We start from the raw sequence: 14,158 nt of genomic DNA on the forward strand, positions 1-14,158 counted from the left end.
TTCGTAATCGTAATTTCACTCCCGTAATGACGAATTTCGTGTCTCCAACCGAAATTTTACTTTTTCAGGTTTGTAAGGGTTTCTATCCCTCTAGATGCCTAAAATGAATAGCCAGCCAGCCAGCCTCCTCCTCCTCCCTCCCTCTCTCTCCAGAGATCTGTAGTATTTCAAAACCATACTCACATTCATGACATGTCCAGGGATCAAACCCAGGCCAACCACATGGAAGACAGCTATGCTCACCACCATACCACCAAACACACACTAAATAGACTGCTAACCTAAATCTTACTTGTAGACAGTCATATGAGACACATGCTGGGTGCAGGGCTTTGTGATTGGACCATGGACCATGCGATAGAGTGAGGTGCAAAAATGAAATCATGCCTAGCAGAGGATGGTTTCACAATGCTAAATGCTAGGCTGGCTGTGGTGCAATTGGTTAGTGCGTCTGGCTGGTAACAGCAAGGTTACAGGTTCGATTCCATCCAGGCATGTCTTTTCCTTTTGAGTTCAACAGTTGTCCAAACACCGAGCACAAAGTTTTGCATGCGTAAAGTTACGCACGCAAAATACCCCATGGGGTTCAATGGCGCAGCGCGCGCACGCAAAAGGAAAAGACATGCCTGGATGGAATCGAACCTGTAACCTTGCTGTTACCAGCCAGACACACTAACCAATTGCACCACAGCCAGGCTAGCTGTGACCTAACTCTACATGGCTATCTGGGGCTCTGTTGGCTCTGTTTGGACAACTGTTGAACGCAAAAGGAAAAGACATGCCTGGATGGAATCGAACCTGTAACCTTGCTGTTACCAGCCAGACACACTAACCAATTGCACCACAGCCAGGCTAGCTGTGACCTAACTCTACATGGCTATCTGGGGCTCTGTTGGCTCTGTTTGGACAACTGTTGAACGCAAAAGGAAAAGACATGCCTGGATGGAATCGAACCTGTAACCTTGCTGTTACCAGCCAGACACACTAACCAATTGCACCACAGCCAGGCTAGCTGTGACCTAACTCTACATGGCTATCTGGGGCTCTGTTGGCTCTGTTTGGACAACTGTTGAACGCAAAAGGAAAAGACATGCCTGGATGGAATTGAACCTGTAACCTTGCTGTTACCAGCCAGACACACTAACCAATTGCACCACAGCCAGCCTAGCATTTAGCACTGTGAAACCATCCTCTGCTAGGCATGATTTCATTTTTGCACCTCACTCTATCGCATGGTCCAATCACAAAGCCCTGCACCCAGCATGTGTCTCATATGACTGTCTACAAGTAAGATTTAGGTTAGCAGTCTATTTAGTGTGTGTTTGGTGGTATGGTGGTGAGCATAGCTGTCTTCCATGTGGTTGGCCTGGGTTTGATCCCTGGACATGTCATGAATGTGAGTATGGTTTTGAAATACTACAAATGAGAGAGAGAGAGAGAGAGAGAGAGAGAGAGAGAGAGAGAGAGAGAGAGAGAGAGAGAGAGGGAGAGAGGAGGAGGAGGAGGAGGATGGTTGGTTATTCATTTTAGGCATCTAGAGGGATAGAAACCTTTGCAAACTTTAAAATACTAAATTTCGTAATCGTAATTACGAAAATTTGCGTAATTTGCGAAAATTACGAAATTTCGATTACTGCTAAAATCGTAATTGTAGTAATTTCGCGAAATTTCGGAAATTCGTAATTAGGTCATTACGCTCATCCCTAGATTCACCAACTCTCTTCATAAACCGTGTCTTCTCTCTGTGGTCCTAGCCAGGGCAGAACAGTAACCAATGGCCCACAACAGTCTAGATAACCTTTATGCTGTATCCAAATAGAACAGTGACATCTACAGGCCACATGTATGAACACCACAGAGGTGACTGGCGTAATTTGTGTTTCCGAATGCAGGAGCACCAACACCAGAAACGTCTACTCTCTTGCATTCTACAGCTCTAAAAAGCCTTTAGTAAATCACTTGCCTAAGAAAAGTAGTCACACGTTTCTCCAGCTCATTTATTACAGTGAACAGCAAAGTGTTTATTGAGCTATTGTGCACTGTGATATGTTCATTATGAATCTCTCACGTTCAGAAATAATATTTATGTGCAGCATTGTTTTATGTTATAAAAACATATTGAGGCCTAACTGTAGGCAAAGAAAAAAAAATACAACTTAATATAATCATGTATAATTAAACACAATTATTACGTGCCAACATTTTCCACACTGCTTAACAAATGTGCACTGAATTATTTATTTATGTCACTGTCACTCAACGGAGCTCACAATCTAATATCACAAATATACCTACCATTATAATACCCCTGTCACATCCAGGATCAGTTTTGAGGGAGGCCAGTTTCTCTACCAGTATGTTTTTGAATGTATATGAGAACTAGAATGAAACACAGGGAGAACATACAAACTCCATGCAGATAGTGTCATAGGTGGATGGCAACTGAACTTGGGACTGCTACAGCAATGCTAAGCACTTAGCCACAGTTTTTAATACTGGTATAGTATTATATAGCACTGTAGTACTGACATCTTCTGCAGCACTTTACAGAGTACATAGTCATGTCACTGATGGTCCTCAGAGGAGCTCCCAATCTAATCCTACCATAGTCACAGTTTAACCACTTCCCGACCGCCGTATAGACAATTGGCGGCCGGGAAGTGGACCCCGCAAGGACCGCCGTATTGACAAATTGTGGCGGTCCTTGTAGGGGCATGGGCGGCGCGATCGCGTCATTCGTGACGCAATCGGCCGCCGGGGACTGGCTCCGCCCACCTCGCGCTGTAACCCGCCGGCCATTCGGAAGCGCCGGCGGGTTACTAGCACCCGGATCGCCGCATACAAAGTGTATAATACACTTTGTAATGTTTACAAAGTGTATTATACAGGCTGCCTCCTGCCCTGGTGGTCCCAATGTCCAAGGGACCACCAGGGCAGGCTGCAGCCACCCTATGTCGCACCCAAGCACACTGATTTCCCCCCCCCCCTGCCCCAGATCGCCCACAGCACCCCTCAGACCCCCCCCCCCTGCCCACCCCCCAGACCCCTGTTTGCACCCAATCACCCCCCTAATCACCCATCAATCACTCCCTGTCACTATCTGTCAACGCTATTTTTTTTATCCCCCCCCCCTGCCACCTGCCCCCTCCTGATCACCCCCCCACCCCTCAGATTCTCCCCAGACCCCCCCCCCTGTGTACTGTATGCATTTATCCCCCTGATCACCTGTCAATCACCTGTCAATCACCCATCAATGACCCCGTCACTGCCACCCATCAATCAGCCCCTAACCTGCCCCTTGCGGGCAATCTGATCACCCACCCACACCAATAGATCGCCCGCAGATCCGACGCCAGATCACCTCCCAAGTGCAGTGTTTACATCTGTTCTCTACCCTAAACACCCACTAATTACCCATCAATCACCCCCTGTCACTGCTACCCATTAGATTAGACCCCTATCTGCCCCTAGGACACTCAATCACCCGCCCACACCCTCAGAACGCCCTTTAGACCCCAGCCCTGATCACCTCGCCAGTGCATTGCTTGCATCTATTCCCCCCTCTAATCATACCTTGAGACACCCATCAATCACCTCCTGTCACCCCCTAGCCCACCTACCCATCAGATCAGGCCCTAATTTGCCCCGTGTGGGCTCCTGATCACTCGGCCAAACCCTCAGATCCCCCTCAGACCCCCTTCCGATCATCTCCCCAGTGCATTGATTGCATCTATTTTCCCCTCTAACCACCCCCTGAAACACCCATCAATCACCTCCTGTCACCCCCCTAGCACTCCTATCCATCAGATCAGGCCCAATACAACCTGTCATGTAAGAGGCCACCCTGCTTATGAGTGGTTCCACAAAATTCGCCCCCTCATACACCACCTGTCATCAAAATTTGCAGATGCTTATACCCCTGAACAGTCATTTTGAGACATTTGGTTTCCAGACTACTCACGGTTTTGGGCCCCTAAAATGCCAGGGCAGTATAGGAACTCCACAAGTGACCCCATTTTAGAAAAAAAAGACACCCCAAGGTATTCTGTTAGGTGTATGACAAGTTCATAGAAGATTTTATTTTTTGTCAAAAGTTAGCGAAAATTGATTTTTATTGTTTTTTTTTCACAAAGTGTCATTTTTCACTAACTTGTGACAAAAAATAAAATCTTCTATGAACTCGCCATACACCTAACGGAATACCTTGGGGTGTCTTCTTTCTAAAATGGGGTCACTTGTGGGATTCCTATACTGCACTGGCATTTTAGGGGCCCTAAACCGTGACCAGTAGTCTAGAAAACAAATGCCTCAAAATGACCTGTGAATAGGACGTTGGGCCCCTTAGCGCACCTAGGCTGCAAAAAAGTGTCACACATGTGGTACCGCCGTACTCAGGAGAAGTAATATAATGTGTTTTGGGGTGTATTTTTACACATACCCATGCTGGGTGGGAGAAATCTCTCTGTAAATGGACAATTGTGTGTAAAAAAAAATCAAACAATTGTCATTTACAGAAATATTTCTCCCACCCAGCATGGGTATGTGTAAAAATACACCCCAAAACACATTATACTACTTCTCCTGAGTACGGCGGTACCACATGTGTGGCACTTTTTTACACCCCAAGTGCACTAAGGGGCCCAAAGTCCAATGAGTACCTTTAGGATTTCACAGGTCATTTTGCGACATTTGGTTTCAAGACTACTCCTCACGGTTTAGGGCCCCTAAAATGCCAGGGCAGTATAGGAACCCCACAAATGACCCCATTCTAGAAAGAAGACACTCAAAGGTATTCCGTTAGGAGTATGGTGAGTTCATAGAAGATTTTATTTTTTGTCACAAATTAGCGGAAAATGACACTTTGTGAAAAAAACCAATTAAAATCAATTTCCGCTAACTTGCAACAAAAAATAAAATCTTCTATGAACTCGCCATACTCCTAACGGAATACCTTGGGGTGTCTTCTTTCTAGAATGGGGTCATTAGTGGGGTTCCTATACTGCCCTGGCATTTTAGGGGCCCTAAACCGTGAGGAGTAGTCTTGAAACAAAAATGGCCTGTGAAATCCTAAAGGTACTCATTGGACTTTGGGCCCCTTAGCGCAGTTAGGGTGCAAAAAAGTGCCACACATGTGGTATCGCCGTACTCAGGAGAAGTAGTATAATGTGTTTTGGGGTGTATTTTTACACATACCCATGCTGAGTGGGAGAAATATCTCTGTAAATGGACAATTGTGTGTAAAAAAAAAATCAAACAATTGTCATTTACAGAGATATTTCTCCCACCCAGCATGGGTATGTGTAAAAATACACCCCAAAACACATTATACTACTTCTCCTGAGTACGGCAATACCACATGTGTGGCACTTTTTTGCAGCCTAACTGCGCTAAGGGGCCCAAAGTCCAATGAGCACCTTTAGGCTTTACAGGGGTGCTTACAATTTAGCACCCCCCAAAATGTCAGGACAGTAAACACACCCCACAAATGACCCCATTTTGGAAAGTAGACACTTATAGGTATTCAGAAAGGAGCATAGTGAGTCCGTGCCCGCACTGCATCCAGAGCCAGATTTACCATAAGGCACTGTAGGCACGTGTCTACAGGCACCTGATGATGGAAAGGAGGCTCAGTCCCCTCCCTGAGTGCCCCCCTTGCTCCTTTCCTATGCAGAATCCCAAGTGGAGTGTAAATGAGAGGTTACTCACCCAGGTCTCGGCGTTCCAGTGACCAGATATCCCTTCAGTTGGGAGCACCTCTAGCTACTTAATACAGAGGGTACTTCTGGCTACCTAATAATAAGGGGCACCTGTAGCTACCTATGACAGGCAAGGGAAGTAAGGAAGAAGTGACCAGGTCAGCCAGCACACTTGCGGTGTGGTTCCGAGGGGGTTTGTAGGTTCATGGAGGGCGGGGTCTAGGGTGCCAGGACATCTATGTCTAAAGGCTCCTGTGATGTACAGCCGGGCCTGGCTGCATCCACATGCTTTGCGTCCTGAACAGGTGAGAGCAAGCTGCCCCTACATACTGAACAGCCCAGGAAGGGGGAACTGGGAGACCCGGCAGGTGCGCACAGATTTTCATACTGAAATCTATTGAAAATCTGTGTGGAGGGATTCGATCATATAGATCCCTCTCTGATCAGATAATGATCTGAGAGGGATCGATCTGATGGCCACATCGACCAGTGTAGTGAACAAAGTGACTCACCAGTATGTTTTTGGGATGTGGGGAGAAACCAGAGTGTCCAGAAGAAACCTACACAGACACCGGAACCAGGTACTCCAACACTGAAAAGTAAAAGAGTGCGATCCACTATGCCACTGTGCTACCTGCAAAATGTGCCCCAATCTGTGTTAATATATATGAGACGTATCCTGCACAGCCTGATACAGACTGGGAGAGGGAGGGCAGGATAATGTAGACTGAATCGTGCTTAAGCTACGTACTCACCGCCCAACAGGTCCTGCGACGTCCCCTTGATGACGGTCGTCAGCAACATCTCTTCCCATCGGCGGGTGCGCACAACGTCATGTGATGCTACACGTCGGAAGCGAATGAGACTTCAAGCGATCGCGGTACTTTGTGCGGGAGTTGTCAAGGATCTTAGCGATCCAATCCGCTGTGACAGTCGTTATTGCGATGCGATGCTAAACAACATTACGTGGTCGTGCACCTGTACCCAAGTCACGATATCGTGGAAACGTCCGCTCATTGCTCAAAAAATCGTCAGTCGGCGGGAAAATCTCGACGTGGGTACTTAGTTTAAGAGGAGAAGTAAGCCCAGCAAACAACTCATTATTGAACCGGTGACCTTTCCAGTCCAGTTATGAAGCAGAGACTGATTAAAGTCTACCAGAGGTGACTGGTAGGTGACTGATACTTACTTAAAGGACAACTATCAAAGTTAACTAAAATTCTAAATGCCACATATATATATTCCAGTAATTACTAGCAAATAGCAATACAAAGGCTTTTTTTCATCTTTTCATGTTTTATAAGAAGAAAATTTACAGAGAACAGTTTTCGCTGTGGGCATTACTATGGAGGACTGTGTGCAGCACATCCAGAATACAGAAACAGTCTTCACTACCTGTAATCATGTGAGTGAAATGTCTTCAGAATGATAAAAAGCAGAAATATAGCATCAAATAGTGTGTAAATAACTAATCAGCTGTTCCTGTGTCTCTCTGCCTCAAGTAGTGTAAAGTAAACAGAGATTACAGCCCGAAAGAGGTCATTCTGAATGGTGGGTGTAAGCATGCAAGCATGTGTGGCAGGGCAGAAAGACAGTAATTTCATTCTGTCTCTGTGAATAGCGACAGAGAAGTGACACCTATCTACATGGTGCAGCTCTGTCCCCTAAACCAACTTTGTTACAAAAAGTTGATACACAAGGTATTCCTTTCACACAGGCTGTGCTAAGAGACTCCTGAAAAGCTTTCTATTGTTACTGGCTAAAAGCTCTATAGGTATGTGGGGTTTACAGAATGACAGTTTCTTTGATAGTTTCTCTTCAAGAAGGAAGCCTCTGGATCCTGTAGAGGCTTCCCATGTCACAAACACAGAGATTTTTGATCATGACTGCGCTTCTTTTCATGCACGAGTGCGGCTGTAGCCCAGTGCAAGGAAGCAATCAATCACTCCTTGATTGACAGTGATCAATTCACCACATTGTGCCACTCAATCATGATCAGATTTCAGCAAAACAGATCAATCTGCAGCCTCAATTAACTTTATACCTTTTCAGCCCTGTAAATCCTCCACTGCTCCTCCCCCATACTCAATAAAAATTTACCAATGAGCCCGAACACGCTTCTAATAGATAATAAACTCCTCAAAGCTGATCACAAGTTTACTGCTCCAGATATCATCCCTCCCAGATCCTTTGCTCCTCCCACAAGACCCTCTAGTCATCCAACTTGGTCACCTCCTCTCATTCTCGTATCCAAGACTTCTCATGAGTGTCACCTCTCCTTTGGAACTCTCTCCTACAGCCCCTCCATCAGGCTTCAAGCCTGGAAATTTTCAAGCATACCCTCAAAGGACTTACGAGGCCTGACTTTTAAAAAATAAACAAAAAAAGTTAGATACCTGTGTGTTTTTGTAAGGCACGGAGGACGCCGTCCGCGCCCTCCGTGCCGTTCCGACGGAGCGGGGATCCGGCGGAACGGCACGGAGGGCGCGGACGGCGTCCTCCGTGCCTTACAAAAACACACAGGTATCTAACTTTTTTTGTTTATTTTTTAAAAATCAGGCCTCGTAAGTCCTTCAAGGCACACCTACTCAGACAAGCATATAATTTGTTGTAGCTAGAATTTGAGGCTCACTGCCTCATACCCTAAGCCCATTGCCTACTCCCTTAGTGTCTCCACCCCACTACCCTCTAGATTTTAAAGGGTACTGAGCAGTATTATAAAAAATATTGCCAAGCGAACCTCCCCCTAAGGGAGGTTGATAAACTGCGCCTGCTGTGGGGGATAAAACAAGCATCTGCTTACCTAGGGTGTGGCGCCCTATATAAAAGCCTACAAATTCTCTACCCCCTGTCACACAGCTGCAGGTAGTGCTCTATTTAACACTAGCGCAGAACTACATTACCATGCAGGACCCGACCAGCGTCGGGCCGGAACTCACGTTAGTCTATGGCGATGCAGGGTCCTTTAACGACGTTGGAGTTGCAACGTGGCAGCACACATGCGCAGAAGCGTATTTTTACAATACACTTCCGCATACCCGAAGCAGGAAGTGACCGCAAGCGCATGTCACTTCCTGTTTGGCTGGTGGCGAGACAGGAAACACGTGTACGTGGTGTTCCCTGAAGGCCTGTTTTTGGCGGTGCGGCGCACTGCATCGCTTACGCCAATATACTGTACAGTGTGAAACCAGCCCAAAGATTTACTATTCAGAACAAAAACATGGCTGAGCATCTGAATACTTTTACAAGGCTGCAGTAATAAGGTCTATTATTTGACCTCTAGAGCGTAAGTTCCTGGCATATTGAAATTATGGCTCATTCCAAACTAAGGGGAAAAAAAAACAAAAAAACCTTTCCTATGAACAAGCCAAACAATCACCCAAACACAGTATATAATGCGGCATCTGTTTGCCTAGCAGCCTATCTGCTGGCTCATGTCGCCAAGTCTGTGTAAATAATAATCTGGCTTTAGTCATTTATTCATGACCTGGATCCAGATGAGAGAACAGCTCAAGGCTAGCGGCATTCAACGCCTTTGTTTCCTCCCAAACAGCCTCACCTCTGGGCTGTCGCTGAGAAATTACAAGAGGGTCCCCTATTGTTTACTTTTGTGACCTAGAAAGTGAGATTAACTGGCTGCTGCTGGGGAGATGATGGATCAGCGGGTAAAATAAACAAAGTTCACTTCGCCTGATGCTCCCCATACACTCACCTGCCCAGTGTAATATTTTCCGAATTATTATTATTATATATTATATATATTGGTCATGTGGCAGGGCTGCATTTGGCTAAACATGGCCCTGGCCCTTCTTTAAGGGAGCATCAGCAGCTTGCCAACTAGCTGCTATCTTCATAACCTAATATTGTTTCCAGTACAGGAAGAGTTAAGAAACTCCAGTTGTTATCTATGCAAAAGAGCCAATAAGCTCCACGACTTTCAAAGTCCCAGAGAGCTCGGTCTTCTGAAGTGAAAAACTGTAAAATTCAGAATATGTACAAACATATACAAATAAGAAGTACTTTTTTTCCAGATGAGCCATAAATTACTTTTCTCCTATGTTGCTGTCACTTACAGTAGGTTGTAAAAATCTGACAGAAGTGACAGGTTTTGGACTAGTCCATCTCTTTAAAGGGGATTCTCAGGGATATATTTATTTTTAAAAGCACTTAGTGAATGGCAGTTGCTCTGTCCAACTGCCAAAAAACTGTGTAGGGAGCAGGGAAGCTGGCCAGCATCTTTGTATAAATCCCAGGGAATATCTTTATAAAGAATAAAAGCCTTGTTGAGAATCCCCTATGAAGAGATGGACTAGTCCAAAACCTGTCACTTATGTCAGATTTCTACTGCCTACTGTAAGTGACAGCAACATAGGAGAAAAGTAATTCATGGCTCATTTTACTCTGGAAAAAACGTACTTTATATTTGTCTATATTTGCACATATTTTGAATTTTACAATTTTTCACCGTAGTGCCCCTTTAAGAGTCTGGCACTGTATTGTTTGTTTTTCTGCAGAGAACCGTTCAACAGCCTGCTCTGTAAAATCATTTAGAATGCTGAGTAGTGTGTAAACCTCAAATATTAGAGAATGATGCAATGTTATAAAAAAAATATGAGAATGTTTTCTTTGCTACTAATGTTCTAGTAATTATCCGTACTACAAAACCAATTCATTATATCATATTTTTTTTTTTCGCTTCAGTGTCTCTTTAAAGTGGACCTGAACTCAGAACGTCTTCTCTGCTCTAAAAGATACACAATAGCATGATAACAAAAAACATTTCTTTGTTACAGCTGAAACAAATCCTAAAATAAATCTGCACTATTTCTACTTCCTGGTTCATGGAAGCAGACATATTGTTTACCTCCTGTGCTTTCAAATGGCCTTATCTGCCATCTCTGCCATAGGCAGTCATGTGACACAGGGGAGAGGTCAGATTACAACTTGTGATTAGACACAAATGAGAAGGGAATTAAACAGGCTAAACTCTCTAAATACCTACATGGTGCAATTCTCTGTATTTCTTCAGTCCTGTGCAAGAGTTCAGGTCCCCTTTAAGCCTTGTAGGTCACCAAATCTCTAATCTTACTCTGAACAGCTTAGTCCCTGAATTCTCACACAGCCACTGAGGTTAGTCACTTGTCTAGTCTTGTGTATTGAGGCCTTGTATCTTTTCAAGTCTTTGAAGATTATCGTGCTTGTCCATTTAGTAATGAACTTTTCAATGTCGTTTCTGAGGGAAAAGATTATCTGTCCTGCTTTTATGATAGGGTTTAGTCTTTTTCGGTTAATGCTGTACAGAGGGAGGTGTGATTGATTTCCACAATAGTGGGACTAGGTTTCTGGCTGAATCTAATACGTGTGGCACTTAAAGTGGATCCGAGATGAACTTTTACTCATTGCATAATTGTGTTCCTTTCCTATTGTTTATAGGGCATTCCTCAAACCAAATACTTTTGTTTTTGCTTTAATACTCTAATTCCCTATAAACTAAATAAGCCCCACCCACAATTTTCAGAGAGCCTTGGCAGTAGCAAGTGAGCTCAGTCTGGGCAGGGGGAGGAGCAGGTGTTACTAGCCAGAGATTTCAGAGGCAGAGGGGAGGAGGGAGGAGGAGGGGGGGGGGGATTAGGTTTTTTTCAGTCTGAGTGCTGATGGTGCAGATAAGCCTGCCTCTGTGTAATGTTTACAAACAACATGGCTGCTGTCATTGTATCACAGGAAGAAATAATCATATTCTATTAAAGCAGTATACAGACAGATTTGCTGTTTAAACCATCTAAACTGTACATAAGATATATAGACAAGTTACTTGTTATAGTTATTTTTTCATCTCGGATCCGCTTTAATTTTTTTTTTTTTTTAATATATTTTTAATAGGTAATTTGGTATGGTGGCCGAGGAGAGGAAGGGTTCCAAATACAATTTATGTACAGAAACATCAGTCGTAGTATCTGAAAGAGGAACGGTAGTGAAAATAACGTAATAAATAAAATGACTTTTTTTTTACAACATTAATTTAAGGCTGGGACTCACTAGTGCATTTTTGGCAGCGTTTTGGGATCGCCGACGATTCCCAAAAATGCTTTGTCAATGAAAGTGAGTGGAGGAGAACCCACTAGCGCAATTGTGATTAGGGGTAATCGCAATCGCAGGAAATGTAGCATTTTGAGAGAGTTTGGGCTCAATACTAAGTATATAAGCGCTGCAAAGTGATTTTGCAGTGCTTTTGGGGGCTGAGTGAGTATGATTGAATAAAACTTTATGATACTTACCCGGTGTCCGGATTTCCTGCTACGTAGCCCCGCCCCCTAAAGGAAGAGGTCACAGGCGTTTCTCTGATTGGACCTAGAGAAGAATATTAAAGTTTTATTTTAAAAAACACGTAAATCCCCGCCCATAGTCCCGCCCCCTAAGGAAGAGGTCACAGGCATTTCTCTGACTGGACCTAGAGAAGAATATTAAAGTTTTATTTAAAAAAACATGTGAATCGCTAATTGGAAGCGCTGTACAGTTTACTGTACGGTGCTTCTAAGTGTCTGGGAATCACGATCGCACTAGGAATCACTGTACACAGCTCTGGGGCAATTTTAAAGCACTGCAGCAATTCCTAGCGGGTTCCAGGCCTCATACATTATTTAGCCAGTGCCCATCGTAAAATCTTTCCTCACCCCGAATCACATTTTTTGCAGTTTATCACAGGTGGCGACTTCTTTAGTCCTGTCAGGTGATCTCTGTGGAATGTTTGTCTATCGAGAGTTCTGAAGCCATTCGTAAATATACCTGGTCTCCCAGGATGCTCTAGGCCACGGGGAGAATTTTGCATAGCTAATCAGCCTAGGCTAAGCCTCAGTGGGGGGGTGGGGCTACATACCAAATATACAGGAATATATAACTGTAAGGGCTCGTGCACACCAGAGCGGTTCTGAAGGGAATTTCAAAACGCTTGCAGGGGGAAAACCACTTGGCTAATGAAAGTGAATGGGCTGGTGCACACCAGAGCGGCTCGTTTTTTCCACAAACGCAAACTCCGGGGCTGCAGCATTTTTTAGATTTCTGCTGCGTTTCTGGCTGGCAGGGCGTAGATTTCAATTAACCGCCGCTGCGCGCATTCGCCATTTCCGCCGCTTCAACCCGACGAGTCTCCCTGCATCTCACAGGTTCTGCCTGTCTCTATGACGGCAGAGCCATGTGAGCCGGTCAGGAGCCGTTTCATTGGCTTCTGGCCATGTCTATCAATGTAAGCTGCTCCCATTGGCTTACATTGATAGACACAGTCAGGAGCCAATGAAAGCAGCTCCTGACCAGATCACATGGCTATGCCGTCATAGAGACGGCAGAGTCTATGTCCTGGAGGTCCCGGCGAGCGGCGATGGTGGCGGGTATGTGCGACGATTAGTCAGTATTTTGTCAGGATTCCGCGTTCCTGTACCAGCGGTCTCTGGTCCTTAAAGAAAACCTGAACTGAAAATTAAAAGTCAAAATAAGCATACACAAGTCATACTTACCTTCCATGTAGTCTACTCATCAGTGTCTTTCTCCTGTCCCGCGTCCTGTTTGTTCACTGTGATCAAGGGAATTTTCCGTCCTCCATTTTAAAAATGGCCATTACCCATAACAGCTTTCTGGTCAGCACACAGTTAAACTGTAACATCGCCCACTTGAGCCATAGGGAAACATGAACATTACCTGGTACATCAGTTTTCCTCTTATCTATAACGGACAGTAACTGATATTTTATTGACAGCAACTGATATATTTCAGATCTGACAAAATATTGTCAGAACTGGAAGGGATTATTGTCAGAAGAAAATGGTGAGCTTCTGAAAGAAACTGATGGCAAGGTAACTATGTAATGTTCATTTGAAGTTACCTCGTGTGTTTATTTTAAATATTTGTACTCAGTACAGGTTCTCTTTAAGGGGGCAGAGACCGCTGGTACTTAAATGGTTAATTACTCTTCCCCTACAAGTGAAGCCAGCCAATGAAAAAAATAGAGAGGAAATAGGGGGCTCGAGCATCTACAGCGCAGCGAAGAATGCAGAAGAGGAGCACGGTCAGTGACAGGGGAGAGCAGAGCATAGAGGGAAGCCTCAAAAGGATCCTGAGACTTTCCTCTCTTTAGGTAAGTACAGGGCCGGCCCGCTCATGAGGCGGGGTAAAACTTTTGCCTCAGGCGGCAAATTTCCAGGGGCGGCACCCGCCCGTCCGTGGGTGCGGGGAGCCGGCCGCCAAGCTGGAGGGGTAGCTGGCAGGACAGGGGTATTGGGCCTAGCGGCGGGGTCCCCCGATCTGCGCTCCTCTCCAGCCTTAAATAGAAGCAGCCGCTACTCGTAAGAGGCACGGGCGGGGAGGACTCACCTCTTCCTCGTTCCAGCGTGCGCTCCACTGACGCTGCAGGAAGTGAGGTTAGTGGAGCACACGCTGGGAAGAGGTGAGTCCTCCCCGCCCGTGCCTCTTAC

The 14,158-nt window shown here is 45.2% G+C and overlaps 1 protein-coding gene and 1 long non-coding RNA gene across 6 annotated transcripts in view; one reads left to right on the top strand and one right to left on the bottom strand.

Moving 5' to 3' along the window:
• The window catches only part of LOC137538109 (uncharacterized), a 38,663-nt gene extending 26,617 nt beyond the window's left edge, over positions 1-12,046 (bottom strand). The window contains exon 1 of the long non-coding RNA XR_011024685.1: positions 11,972-12,046. This is a non-coding gene — a long non-coding RNA (uncharacterized lncRNA). The remainder of the gene's footprint in view (positions 1-11,971) is intronic.
• The window catches only part of INSC (INSC spindle orientation adaptor protein), a 309,535-nt gene that overhangs the window by 35,693 nt on the left and 259,684 nt on the right, over positions 1-14,158 (top strand). The window contains exon 3 of one of the 5 annotated variants that reach the window (XM_068260117.1): positions 7,001-7,101. The exons of 3 other annotated variants lie outside the window; for them this stretch is intronic. The gene's annotated coding sequence lies outside the window, so the exon portion shown is untranslated. The remainder of the gene's footprint in view (positions 1-7,000; positions 7,102-14,158) is intronic. One more of the 5 variants, XM_068260118.1, reaches the window with a different exon arrangement.

The sequence above is a fragment of the Hyperolius riggenbachi genome, chromosome 11, assembly GCF_040937935.1.
Source record: "Hyperolius riggenbachi isolate aHypRig1 chromosome 11, aHypRig1.pri, whole genome shotgun sequence".
Taxonomy (NCBI): Eukaryota; Metazoa; Chordata; class Amphibia; order Anura; family Hyperoliidae; genus Hyperolius; species Hyperolius riggenbachi.